We start from the raw sequence: 12,134 nt of genomic DNA, 5'->3' as shown, positions 1-12,134 counted from the left end.
TAGAATTTATGTACAAGTATATGTATGTTGTAAGTTTTATTTAGAACTATTATTGCAAGCACAAACTTTTGTTACTTATTATTATTACTATTATTATTAGGTAAGTAATGTATTAATATATGTTTTGTTGTCATTCTTTATTAAGTTATTATAATTATATATATCTGGTTATTTGTTTATTAAAGAGTGTTGATTACCAATAATTAATATTATATATTAAATACGATACAATAATTTATTATAAATTTGTTTTTCATATATATTATTATTATTATTATTAGAAAATATGTATTATAAATAAAATATATATATATTTAATCATTAATATAAATTATATATATATATATATATATATATATATATATATATATATATATATATAATAAGACAACAGAGCTAGATATGTATTTATTATTTAGAAAAGGTGAGGAAATATGTATGCATGTATTTATATATAATATATATATATATATGTATATTTTTTAATAATTAATTGCGTACGTACATTTATGAAATAAGTAAATAAATAAACATTACATAGCTTTTGACTGATAGAATTATATTTATATTTATTATTACTATTATTACTTCAAAGTGTCAACTTTTTTGTAGTCAATAAGTATAAATGGTGTTTATATAAAAACAAAAATCAAGAGGCTAATTGTATTTTCGTTAAAGTAATAGAAATTGGCCTAATTTTTTATTTTTATTGTTAAATATATATAAAAAAGAAAAAAAACATTGAATGATCTTAAGAAGAATTTATTTTTACAATACATGAAAGTTTGTAAGATTTTAAAAATTTTTGTTTAATTACAAAGCAATATTTTATTAATTTTTTTTTCTTTAAAAAAACATTCGGTTGTACGACTATTATAAACATTATTGTTTTTTTATTTATGAATGAGCACAGTACATCATATGTAATGGTATATATTTTAAAAAAGCAATATTAAATCTAATTTTTTACTATTATATATTAACATAAATAGCCCGACATGATATATATATATATATGTATATTATAAAGTTAGTGGTCAAATTTTATAATAGAATTGTTATTTAACAATAAAAATTTTTTATGCTCACGATGTAATAAATAAAAATAAATGAACAAAATGGTTATACTTATTGTCTCTATATATAAAATATTAATTTATGTACAGATGCTGGAAAAATTATTAATGCTATATAATACATTTTTTTTTCATATTAGATTTGGCATGGGTGTCTTAAAAAAAATCACACATGAAATGATAAGTGGTTAATGATGACGAGTTGTTTATTTATTAATATTTTTTTTATATTTTTATTACTAGTATTAAAAAATATTTTAAATCCGATGGAATTATTTTGATTCTAATGACAATCAGTTTTATTCACTGCTGTTACTAAAGAAAAAAAACCTGCAGTTTTGAATATTATTGAAAAAAATTTTTTTTATCATAAATGTCTGCCTGAAATTTTATATCTTATCATAATATTATAATAATATATATTTATTAAACAAATAAATAGTAATTTCATCCATACTGTTCTTTTTTGGGTGATATTAAAAAAAATATTTATATGTATTATAATTAATCATAATAATTATAAAATAATTTAATTTATTCTTAAAAATTTTTATATTTTTGGTAAATTTATTTTTTCAATTTTTTATAAATAGTAATAATTAAAAAAAAAAATCAGTGTCATAATTAAATGTTATATTTATGGTATAAACTATAAAAAAAGAGAAGACTGGTTTCAGATCTCGTTTCAAAAAAACACCTGTGCTAATTATTACTGTTAATAAATATATGATTATCTATAAAGTAATATAGTATTAAATAAATTAATATTAAGCCTTAGCAGATAATTTTTATTATTATTAATATTTATCGTTATGTATTAGAATATAATACAGTATCATAACAATGATATAATATTTAAGGTAAAATTTTTATTTCTTTGTTGTCAATGTGTTAAATGTAATTTTATTATTATTATTATTATTTTGTATTCTTTAATATGTGTATACATATATATTATATATATATATATATATATATATATATATATATATATATATATATATATTATTAATTATTGTTGAAATCAAAGTGGTTTTTCTTTCTATTTTTTTTTAATTATTTTTTTTTGTTGTAATATTTACTTTTTGTTAATTTAATGATAATAATAATAATAATAATAATAATAATAAATAAAAACTGAAAAAAATTACAGATAAATAATTTTTTATATTATATATTTATAGATATATTAAGTAATTGTCTTTTTACTATGAATCCAATATTTGATTATATATTATATATATATATATATATATATGATTATAATTATATTATATATATATTTATATATACACGATTTATAATAATAAATAGATGTTCAGTTATAAAAAAAACCAAAAACGTGTTATTAGTTAATTGCTCATTAATAAAATATATCCTCTATTATTAAATAACTAAGAGAGGTGAAAAAGAAACAAAATTAATATTTAATATAAAAAAAAAATATTTTAATGAATTAGTTTATTTATCTGTTTATTAATATTGTATTCAATAAAAAAAATAATAAAATAAATTTTTTATTAAAGTTTATTTACATGAACAAATAATATCAACAGATTTTCAAATTGATTTTTATGAGAAAAAATTCTCTTTTTAATTGTTTTTAAAACTGATTTTTTTTTTTTGGTACAAATGCTTATTTTGAGTTTTAGTTTTATTTATTTATTTATTTTTTAATTTAAGAATTTATTTTATTTTATTTTTTGTTTCTTTTGCACCTTTTTTTGGTATTTAATTTATCCTTCACACATTTATATTTAATACCTTTGTTACTGTATTGTAACAAATGGAGTGGGGGGGATATTGATGACGGGTGTTTGATATAGCTGTACAAAGATAGTCTTTTTTCCAAAAAAAAATTATCTTTATTTTAGTTTTCAACATAATCAGTTTACAAGTTTGTACATTTAGTCTATTGATTCTAAAATCATATTTTTTATTATCCAGTTCTTCAAAATAGACTTGTTAATTAGTTTTTATCATTTCATATAAATCTCTTTCCAACAAGTAGAGGGGCTTTCTTAGAATAATTCAAAAAAGTTTTCTATCAATAGCAAAAAGCATAAACTGGTGCATTGTCTTTATAAAAAAGAACATTCCTGTTTTTTTTATCAAATCTGGTCTCTTTTTTCTTCATGTAGATGATCCAGCAGAGATGCATCAGATTCCTCTGTTTTACCCTTCTCCAATAAGCCAATGAGGATTATGCCAGAAAAACCCAAAAAATGGCTGATCTACTTACGGTGATCAAAAGTGACCTACTTATGTAGTGGATTGTTTTCCATAGGATGTGCTCATATGATGCATCGTAATCATTAAAATAACCAAATCATTTGTAAAATTCTAATCGATAGACCTGATTCATTGTAATCTGCCTCAGCTTTAGTTTCCTTACAGTTTTGGCTTACAAAAAGTAATGTTGGTTCATCACATGAAGGTGGTTCAACTTTGACGTTATTTCACCAGTTGCAATGCTTGATCAACTTACCTTCAACAGAATTCTAAATGTATCTGACTTTAACTTTGTACATATGCCTAGTGGAGATATGGGAACATAAAAATTATCTTAAACAATATAATTTCAAATATCATATTTTGAATTTCCACAGATTTATCAAACGCTCTTCATTTTGTGTGTTTGGTTAAATTTAATTTTTCTCTTGGTAATTTTTTACGGCCCTTCAAAATTAATATAATTAATTGCATTTACAAAGGAAACTAATTAATAATACACAATTATTTTTAAGTAATTTTGGGATTACTTCAATAACCTTGTGGGAAGAAAGTGGTATGACATTCTTTTTAACATGTCTCTGATTTTGAGTTTAATATATGAGGTTTATCTATTAAATAAACAATAACTCACTTTTATTTACATGTATTACAATTTTATTCTTTGTCAGTTTTTATCAATTTTTTTCTGACTCAGTTTTTTCAAAATTTCCTAATAATAATGCTGGTTCAGTATTTTGCCTTCAAGAACCCTTTCTTCCTAAATTGTGCTATTTATAAAAAATTAATTTGTATCAGTTAATTATTGTTTTGATGAGCTATTCTCATTCTTGTTGACTGCATCTATAGTGATTGTAACACTAGTTGAGATTTTTAAAAAGGTTAGGGTTGTCGATATTACTGCATTGTCAGTGAAAATTTTCTTAACCAGGGACCTGGTTTTAGGTCCCTGGACCTCAATGCATAATTTTTTGTCAAGATGCTCGTGCAATTTTTGAATGCATTGTGTTTCTTAAAATCACTGAATTTGGCGATCTTGAAAAATATAGCTAAATTTTATAATACATATTTGGTTTTTAAAATTGAATACTTCAGTACCAGTATCCAGAGCCTTCAAGTCCTTCATCCAAGAGATTTGCTGTTTTCTACGTTATGATATTCTGCACTGAATCTTTAGTGCCATTCAAACACACTTGTACAAAACATTGGATTTCTCAGGAAGCCTCGGTAATTATTTGAAAGCATTCTGATTGCTAAAAATTTTTAATTTGCAACGTGCTCAGCTTTTAAGCTTGGCATTATTGCACAAGGGAAACAACTACACTGAACAGTAACTCATCAACTGTGAATGGCTGAGAGTTGATGTTTGTTGTGCGGAGAGATGTATCCAAAGAGCTCTTTACCATGGAGCTTACAATCTATTCCCATTGCTTTCTCTATAGATTAAAAATATTAATTCTTAGAGAAAGAATTATTTTAGTGGACATATTTTTTACATTAATTTACTGAAATTAGCAATCCTGCTGGGTTTCAGTTCCTTTACATTCTTTAATTTTTGCAGTAAAAGTATACAGATTAATTATTAAAAACAAAAAATTTTTATTATACTTCATTTCAAATTAGGATACATTTAAAAAATAATTATTATTAATTTTTTAGCCAGAACTGTTCGATATACTTTTTGAAAATTCTTTAATTTTTTTTGTTAGTAATAGTGTACATTTTCTGTTCTGCTACTACAGTCAGGATGGAAAAAAATTATTACACTATTGTTTAATTTTGAAATAAGAATCTCATAAGATTAATATTTTTTTTTTTCTCTAACAATGTTACATATTAGACGATGATACATTTAATATTTATATATAACAAACATCTGATAAAATCTCATTTTATTTCATCAGTGTATAAAATTATAAAAAGAATTTGGCAAAAAATCAAGCTGTCTATATAAATAATAGATATAATAATCAAATCTGACAGTGTGATGCAATAATATGGGTTTGGTAATTAAAAGGTTAAATTACGTCGATTTTCGGATAGAGTATGCAATGATCCTGGTGTTATGGTACTATATTTTACCCCTCCTGCACCCTGAACTTGTTTAATATAAAAAAAATTAGTCTCATTAGTAATATCTTTTGTTTAATTTGCAAAAGTTTTTAAAAAATAATTAAAATTGCAGGGGAAAATTTTGTTTCAAACTGTCAAATTTTTGGGGCTAAAATATTTGGTTAATTATTTTGGTACCAAAAACAGAATACAAAAATTATTTATTATTTTATTTATTACATTTTTTTATTTAAGATAACATCTTGCAAACAACACCCCCTTTCAAAATACTGACTATTAGATGATATCCACTTCTTCAAACAGCTTTTCCACTGTTAGAAACATTTTTATATTTTTCTGAACTAATACTGTTGAATTGTCAACAGCGTTTTCTTCTACATCTTGAAAATCAGGTTTTTCTTCATTCTTGGGAGTTAGAAGTCACAAGGGGCAAATTAAGGGGATGAGAAACTGATCGTCATGCAGTTTTTCTTCAAAAATGGTTGATTTTCAACCCTGTGTGTGGGCAGGTCCATTGTCATGATTAGCATCCAGTTCCCCAATCACATTAATTAAGGTCTTTTTCTTCACTTCTGCACACAATCGCTTCAGAAGTTGTAGATAGTAATGTCTGTTTACTGTGGTGTCCTGAGAAACCAGTTGAACGTGAATTCCTTTGTTGTCAAAACACACAATCATCGACTTCACATTTGGTTTCACTTGCTGGGCTACGAGATGTCTTTCAGCTAGTTGGATTGCTGTTTTGTTTCAGGGTCATAGCTGTAACACCCAAGATTCATCCCCTGCGGCTGCTGACAAAAATATCTGGGTCAGTTTATGCCTGTTCTTTCAAATTTCGGGCACACTAAGATTGTTCTCCCTCTGATCATCAGAAAGCAGTTGTCGAACAAACTTTGCCACAGTGCATCTCGTGTTTAAATCTTCAGTTAGGATTCTTTGGAAGAACTTGAGGAAATTCCAGTTATTTCCTCCACTTCGTCAATTGTTCTGCGATGATCAAATATTATGGCATTGCACATTTTTTTAACATTTTTGCCTGTTCAGAAGTTGCCAAATGTTACTTCTGAACCAGGGAAAACCACTCAAATTCTTGCTTGGCTTATTTCCCTTCCCTTAAAGCTTCCTGAAGCATGGAGACTGTTTCTTTAACAGGAAAAAGAATTTTATGTTGGCATGTTGCCATCACAAAATTGCTGATAGTGTTAGGAGGGGATTATGAAACTAGTCTCTCTCTGCTGCGATGGTTCCTCATGAAGCTACTTGGCCAACTAAGCAGGAAGAATGTTTAGTAAATGTACCTAGCAGGAGAAAGCAGCAATACTAACTCACTTGCCTATAGAAACAATTCTATCTTTTACAACTACTGTAATAACTCCTTTACTTTTTTTTTGTACTTGTGTAATATATATTTTTTGTATGGCAAATACTAAGAAAAAATACATTTTTATGGAATACTACTTTCTTGATTGTGGAAGTAAGGATTGAGTGGTCTGTTTCATTAAGAAAAGAATGAAAAATTTGGACACTTAAAAAAAACATTTATCAAAATGATGTATAACATTTATTTCTGAGTGGAATAAAATTATTTCTGAATTCTGATATGAGTTGTTGGGTTTAGATTAATTATTTTATCAACCATATTTTCTGGAGTTATTTTTTATTGTTGAATTAATTGAGACATTGCATCGCAGGCCTTAACTACTGTCCAATAATCAGTTTAGATAATTTAACATTATAAATAATGCAGTATTTTATTTTGTTTCAATTCTTAGGCCTATATATCAGACAAAATTTTATTCATATTTTTAAGCCATTGATATACACAGGTGTTTTGAGTGAAGAGTTAACATTGATAAGAGCCGATGCGTCAGTCAGTTCTGTGATACAATAAAATGTTTGACATTCTTACAGAGACATGTGCAACCGTGAGTGCTGACTGATTTTAACTGATTCAGTGGCTGGAGAAGATAACTGCCAGACTTGGTTGCCGGTACCTCCCGTATTGTGTATTGCAATAGTGGTTTGCATTGTGCAACTACTTTGTCCCCTGAGTCATAATGATTTTTTAGGTTTTTGATTTTATTTCTTTATATCTATTACAGGATTTTTTGTTAATTTAATTAAATTTCAGTAATTAAGATCAATTGGAAGAGTGAAGTAAAATTAGATAGGAATAATTAATTACTGATGCTATTAAATCATAAGTAATTACTCGTAAAGTAGCTGTTGACAGGCGAGCAAATTTAAAAAAATTCTCCATCTATCCTTATAACTGAGAATAAATTATAAAAAATGACCTTTATCTGTTCTTATTTCTACAATTGCGTGTATTCAATTTCTTCATCGTTTTAACTGTTTTTACAACAATAATATAATGGTGACAACAAAGTAGTTATTTTGTTTTATATTGTCACATATTTAAATTTTTTTCCCAAAATTCAACATTTCTTTCTTTTTATAAATAGACTGGCACAATAACCTGAGGATGCATTGAACATTATTAATGATAAATGCATCTTTGCTATTACAGAATGATTCTATAAACTAGTCAAAACAATGTACGACTATGGCCTTACACAGTTTGATTCTATATGTTAGGAACTGGTATCACTCGCCATGCTTTTTTTACTTCTGAGGCATCTTATTTAAAGAAATACTTAGAGTTGCTTTATTGGTAGAAATTTTATTGTAAAATAAATTTGCAGTCTATGAAATTAACATTATTTAAAATTCAGTCTTATATTGTTAACCCTTTAAAGAACTAATTGTTTTTTTACTGCTCTATTGTCACTAGTTTGTAAAATTGATTTTTTTATTTTGAAGAATTAAGTGGTATTTAGTATATTTTATAATTACGTATAATGAAATCAATTAAGTTTAAACTTGTAAAAAAAATTTCATCGAAGAATTAAGACAAAATTTTTTCACTTATTTAGACAACTTCAGAAAACATTATTTTGGGGTTATAATTGATATTTTTGTTAAAAGGTAGTGCACACTTTTTAAAGTATTACTTAAAATTTCAAGATACGATTTGTAAAAAGAAAATCTTTACATCTGTTTTTTGTTATTTCATGCATATCTATATTTATATAAATATACATCGGGGTTCCAAAACTTTATTAAACTGACCTGAAAAAAAAATACTCAATATACATAAAAAAAAATTTCTCATAAACTAGACTATAATTCATATATTACATAAGTACAATATGATGAAAAATCATTACAATTTGTAAAACTTAAATATATATTTGTTTAAAACATTACATAAAAAAAAAACATTTTAGTTGAACGAATTAAGAACTGTAACCATACTAGTTACACATAGTTATTCTATTACTGTTCACAAACAGCTGAAAAGCTGATAACGGTAATGTAACAAACAAATACCAACTGGCTTTTTTTTTTTAAAGTTCTAGTTAAATTATATCAAAGTATGTATTATATGTACATAAAAATTTTAATATTTCTGAAGATTTTGATGGTATGTATTTAATATTAGCTAATAACAAAATTATGATACGTTAATAATGGTTCAATAATATCAGTTCATGTTGAATAAGATAAAAATATGCAATCTGAGATCTTGATCTTCCTTTGATCCCTAGCTGGGATTTTGGTTGTATCGACTCCTAAGCCCGTACACTGCTGTGTGTGCCAATCATTGTCTGATTTCATCAAGACGCTTCCATGTATGACGATCCATGGCCGTTGTTGAGGTTTAGCCTACAGTATTTTTTACTTTATATATTTTTATCAATTTTTTTGTTAATGTAATTTAATTAAAATATATGGGTAAAGCAACTGGTCATCAGACTAATTGCTTTTATTTTTCCTGAATCGAATGTGTTGTCTTCTGGCAGGTTCTTGCACATATCTTGTAGTCCTCATTTTAAAGTTCTCTTTGTTTCATGATTCTGTATCATCTCTTAGTGTTATCATATCTTCCTTCAATGTTAATAATTTGGTACCTCTGTTTTACTCTTTTCTTCTCTCCATCTACCGTTCCCAAAATTTCAGTCTTCACTAGATATTCTCTTCTCAATCAATATCCTGTCTGATTCATCTTTATTCTTATATTTTTAGAATTTTTCTTTCTTCCCTGACCCTTGGTAGTACTTATTTTCATTTCTATCCAGCTATCTACACGTTACCGTTTTATTTCCATATCCGCATTACAAGTGCCTTTAGTCTTCCTTAGCAACCCACGTTTCAGCACTACGATGCTACATGCCATATAAATTTCTTTGCTAGTCTCTTTTTTAATTCTTTGTTTAATGGTCCAATGAATACATAACAATCTCCTCCTATTAAAATCTTCCTTACTGTTTCTACCCTATTTCTTACTTCAGTTGTACAACATATATCCTCAGTCGGTATGCTTCATAAACTGGTTGTAACTGCTTTATCTCTTTGCCATATGACCTAATAAATTTACCCTTTCACCTTTTCTTTCTGTTACCATACTCTTGGTTTTACTTTTTATTTGTTTTCACACTATTCCATATTCTTCAAACTTTTTGTCAAGATCTCCCTTTCACTTTCTCTTTACTATCTGCTAGCAGAACCATATAATCAGGAAATCTACAACATTTCACCCTCCTTCCATCTACAAGATGCAGTTCAAATGTAATGGCTGATCAGTAACAAAATGGGAACAGTTGAAAAAATGAAAAATTTATTAATGTTTTCAAGTACTTAAATATTTACTTTATTTCTCATCATAATTACCATTTCGTTCCAAACATTTTGATGTCATAAAATAAGCATTTTCAAACCCAATGCATAAAATTCTGCCGCTTGGGATTGTAGCCACTTTTGTAATGAGATTTTCTCTTTCTCTTCACTTTTGCTCGAATCGTTGAGACACAAACCAGTTTTTGAGGTGTAGGAAAAGATGGTAGTCACTGGGTATGGAAGATAAGGACTGTAAGAGGATGATTAAAAAACATCCATTCAAATTTTTGAATTGTTTCTATTGTGTTTGCAGTTGTGTGTGGACATGTGTTATTATGAGGAAGAACGATTCTGATCTCAGCATTCCCCATCGTTGGTCTTGGATGCACGATGCAGTTTAAAAAGTGTTTCACAATAGAAATGTGATGTGATGGACGTTCCAGTTCCATGAAATTAATCAAAAGGACACCCTTTTGGTCCCAGAATACAGTTGCCATGGTTTTCTTTTGGTCTGGACTTATTTGAATTTCATTGGTTTAGATGAACCAGAATGACACCACTGCATGGATTTTTGTTTTGTTTCAGTATTAATGTATGAAATCCTTGTTTTGTCAACAGTGACGAAGTAGGAATTAATAGTTTTGGTTAAAACTATCAAGAAAAGAATGTTCAGATGTCATTCTGGGATTTTTGTGAGCACTTGTCAACATTTTCGACACAGTTTACAATAGCCTAGAGTCTCAAAATTGTTGTCTTTAAAAATTCTGGACATTCTAGAGAAAGATTGTTAATTTTCTTTCACTTTTGCATTCACATGTTCAGTGAGATTGCCAGTTTGGACATTTGGCTGCCAATTCTCTTTTTGTGAACATTTGAATGGCCTTCTTTAAACTCATACCATTGTCTCACTTTTCCTTCACTCATTGTGATAGACCCACATTATTGACGGTGAATTTCAGCTGCATTATGTCCTCTTGCATTTAGAAATCTAATCACTGATTGTACTTCACAACTGGCAGGATTTGTTATTACCTTACTAATTTTAATATGTCTCACAAAGGCAAACGACAATGAATTGACTACTATGTAGCAGTTACATGCCCAACAGACAAGTTAAAGCTACTGTGCATGCGCAAACCCATCAGTGTTCCAACTGCTATTTGCAACAAATCAATTCTTACCTTTGAAACGTGCCTCATATCACTTTTTTCTCCCCATCAAAGCATTTTCCAGTTAATTTCTCTAGATAGGTTAGGGTAGGTGACGTGCAACATTCAACTGACTACTTTTCCTTTGCCCAATTTTCACTTCTATTTTTACATTGTTTTCTGATTGAGATACAAGGTTTTTACCTGTATTCTCTCTCCCCATTTTGTTCCATGTTTATTCTTTACTTGGATCAGCCTGTCCTATGTTACTGTCTCAGATGCCTTTTCTAGATAAATGGATACATAGTTTAGTTTTCTATATTTTTCTTTACAATTACTCTCAACAGTTCTATCGCATCTGTTGTTCCTATTCCACTTCTAAATCCGTATTGGTCTTTTCCATTCAATATTCTGTTTATTGTACTTTGCTGTTCCTGTTTTTTAAATTATTCAAGACTAAAGATATAAAGTAATATTTTCTTAAAGGATAACTTAAAAAAAAAGTATTTTATAATGACTGAAACAAATCTATTTACCATTAATTACTTAGCCGGTCTTACAATTCTATTGTACAAATTAGTATTTAAACATTTAGATTCACTTTTTTTTAAATTAAGTAACCATCTTGTCCACTCTTCATTAACAAAATTTGTGAGATATTTTTAATCTGGTACTTTTCACACACAATACTGAAATTGCATGAGAATTTTTCTTAAAGAAGACATGAGCCATGTTGCAAAAAAATTATTTATAGAAAGTGCATATGGATTGATCAATCTGCGCTGGTCTCATCTTGGTTAGAGTTATTCCAGACTTCCCAAGGGATTATGGATAGAATATGGATGTCCACCATATAAGAATGTTAAAAAATCATTCTTGAAGGCGGATCTCTTTGAATTCCTACATCCTCTGTAGTTTAATGGAG

This window comes from Lycorma delicatula, chromosome 1 (genome assembly GCF_047948215.1).
Source record: "Lycorma delicatula isolate Av1 chromosome 1, ASM4794821v1, whole genome shotgun sequence".
Lineage (NCBI taxonomy): Eukaryota > Metazoa > Arthropoda > Insecta > Hemiptera > Fulgoridae > Lycorma > Lycorma delicatula.
The sequence above is the reverse complement of the archived record's forward strand: the minus strand, read 5'-3'. Positions refer to the sequence as shown.